Source organism: Marmota marmota, unplaced genomic scaffold (assembly GCF_001458135.2).
Source record: "Marmota marmota marmota unplaced genomic scaffold, marMar, whole genome shotgun sequence".
NCBI classification, from domain to species: domain Eukaryota; kingdom Metazoa; phylum Chordata; class Mammalia; order Rodentia; family Sciuridae; genus Marmota; species Marmota marmota.
In genome coordinates this window covers 14793928-14797226 of record NW_026000229.1, presented here as the reverse complement: position 1 = coordinate 14797226, position 3299 = coordinate 14793928, and positions in this window count along the sequence as shown.

Here is a 3299-nt window from a genome sequence, read left to right as displayed (position 1 = left end):
AAGCTTGCTGGGCTTTAATTTTTTAGTACTGGACTGGAGGGGTTCTCTTTGGGGATCCCAGCCAGAGCCTGATCAAGCCCCCAGATCTGGAGGAGGTTAATTTTACAGCTAGAGAAGGTCTGAAGAAAACAGAAGCAAAGAACAAAGAGCAGGTTGGTCATTTCAAACTTACTTTCCCCGTAAGGTGGGAACATGGAGAAAGAGCAATTTAAAGCAATTTTAAAACCTGGCTAACATTGTTCCTTCAGGTTACCTTTTTTTGTGTAAAGACTAAATGAATTTCATTTTCATGTCAATTCAAACTGTTTGGTCATATGGTCGTTTCACTCTGGCAATGCGGAACTTTAACACAAGTAACTCCATTTTGATTTTTAGCCTGGTCTGTTGGCACCTAGGGCTTGGTCCAAAACAATAGCCTCCTGTCATTTTTATTTAACCATATTATATGGCATACACATTATACCATATAAATCATACATGCAATGCATACACATACTTGTTTTCTCTATGAAATTGATTATGGGAATCCTTCCAAATGAACACACAGAGATCTATGTCATTTTTGTTAATGGTTGCCTCTTAGTCTACAGATCAAACAACCCAAAGAAAACTCAGGACAGGTTTTGTTTTGAATGTAGATGCAAGAATTCTAAGCAAAATATTAGCAGAAGAAATGTAGCCCCACACTAAATTAAAAGAATTATACCCCCTGACCCAGTAGGAGTTTATTTCAGGCACGTGAGGGTGATGCTGCGGAGCCCACCAACGTGCTCATTAAATGGACAGTGAAAGGGCAGCGGAGTTATTCTCTCAATAGATAAGGGGAAATATTTCCAGGCTGATTGGCAGCTCTTTCTGATAAAACCCAAAGAAGGAATCCCAAGAATAGTCAGAGTGCTGACCAGTCCTGCCAGCACAGGCGGGAGATAAGGGGAGATATCCTTTGGGGCAGTCTGGAGGCAGACAAGTCTGTAGGGTCCAGCACGGTTATGACCCACCTTGCATGAGGGTGAGTGAGGTCCTGAGCACTGTGGGGTGGCAGGAGGACTGGCACCCAGCAGCCTCTGAGGAAGAGCCCTCTTTTCTCTGGAGCTCCTCTGGCCACAGGAGAATTTATCCTGAAACTACTATTCTGTCCAGGACTCAGCAAACATTTTCTGGAAAGAGCTGTTATTTCCAGCTTTGCAGGTCACACGTTCTCAATGGCAACCACTCAACTGTGATACCTTAGCACACAAGCAGCCTTAGACCAGGTAAAACTGAGTGGGCTTTGATGTGTTCCAATAAAACTTTATTAACAAAAACAGACTGCAGGCCAGATTTGCCCGAGAATCATACTCTGCTAACTCCTGGCTGGTTGTGTTCACCTTCGGGCAATTGTCCCAATTATATCCTTTTATAGTAATATTTTTTTTCCTGATCTATGCTTGCTTGGACAAATTAATGCTTTTAATCCTTTAAAATAGAATGGAAAATAACTGCCATTCACAAGGTTACCACAGGGTTTGCCGAAGCATCGGTTCACACCATGGCTCCGCAGACAGTGTGGTCCTGTGATGGCTGTGGGTTTTGTCTCATGTCTTCTTTTTCCATCTGAAATGCAGCTCTTTGAGGTTCTGAATAACTTAACTCCAGGTTGCCACAAAAGTCTCAGTTGAAGGTCCTTTGTGAAGGTGACCCTAAATAACTGCTGGCCTCCCTGTGACCTCTGGCCCTGTCTCAAGGACAGGAGTGGATTCCATTCCTCACAGAGCCTGGTCCTAGGGCTTGGCCCAGTGGGACAGATAGACCTGGGTTTGTCTTGATGTGTGGCCTGGGGCCAATTGTCTCTCCCCTGGGGGTTCTGGTTCCTGTTGCTGTGAGTCCAGGCCAAGCCTCCCGCCTCAGCTCTGGGGCAGAGCAGCAGAGATTTCAAGAAATACCTCCAAAGAACCCGCCCGGGAGCCAGCAGAGTCAAGGGCCATGGAGGCTTTGCCGCAAAGGCCACAGAGGGGGAGTGGACTCAGCCATGAGAGCAGAGAAGAAAGGAAGGGCATCCAGAGAATTCTGGCCCCTGGGGCCTTTCTCAGGCCCAGGGTGGCCCTGCTGCCTGTTCCTAGTGCTGGGCCGAAGCCTGCACTCCCCTGTCACCCCTCTGAGAGCTCCCCACCCAGGAAACAGCGGGAGCTCCTGCCTTTTAGGCCCTCTTGCTGAGGGCAGAGGCTGGAATACATGTATGTGCTGAAGAAAAAGTCATGTTAAATCGTAAGGGGGGCTTCATTCAACTCTGAATACGGCACAGACAGGCTGGGGCTTTGTGGCCAAAGAACAGAATGAGGGTATCAAGCAGAAGATGGAAAAATCACTAAGATGATAGGGTAGAACCATTCTTGTTAAAATCGCGTACCCAGACTGAGGATGAGGCCTAGTCAAAAAGAGAGCTCCTCTTGGAAGCTTGCGGCAGGAGGATGGCAAATTCATAGCTGGCCTCAACAACTTAGTGAGGCTCTAAGCAACTCAGCGAGACCTTGTCTCTAAATAAAATATAAAAAAGGGCTGAAGATGTGTGTGGTCAGTGGATAAGCCCCCCTGAGTTCAATCCCTGGTTCAAAAAAAAAGGTCTCAGAGGAGTTTGGTCAGGAAAAGTCTTTGTCTCTGGCTCTGGGATCTTTGAAAAATTCCCATTTTACCTACAGGTGAAGAGGTCCAGGTTCACACAACAAGTCATTTGCCTGAGGTCTGCCTTAGTCTACACCCAGAGGCGCAGCCCCCAGGGTTCTGGCCACATCTCCCCACAAGGGAAGGGACTTGGGCTCCAGAGCCTTGACTTTGTACCAACTCATGGCTGTGTGAGCCTGGTTAAGTCCAGCCCATCTGTGGGCCTCTCAATGTGGCCTGAAGCCATGAGGGAGTCCCTTGGCCAAGTCTTGGGAACTCAGGGGAGAGCGGGTGGTCCAGGCCTGGGACAGGAAAGGCATTAATTAGCCAGCCTCCTCTGGAATGTTAAGTACCCAGCCCTGGAATGCAGCTCCTGCTGGCTGCAAATCCCCTGGCCATCAAATAGCAGGCAGCAGAGATAAAGATCAGGTGGGCAGGCCTGGGGGCCTCATCTTAAGAACAGGGCACTAGGCAACAGCCTCTCTGTTCTGTCCCCATGGGCCCCATTTAGAACTCCCTCCAGCTTAGAGCTTCCTCCCAGCAAAGTTTGGCAGGTACAGGAGGGGGCTTCCAAGATGGCCCCCGGTGACCCCCTCCTGGCCTAAACACGTTGCTCTAATCGCCCGTCCCTTGGTGGTGGCTGGCATCTAACAAAGTCCAGC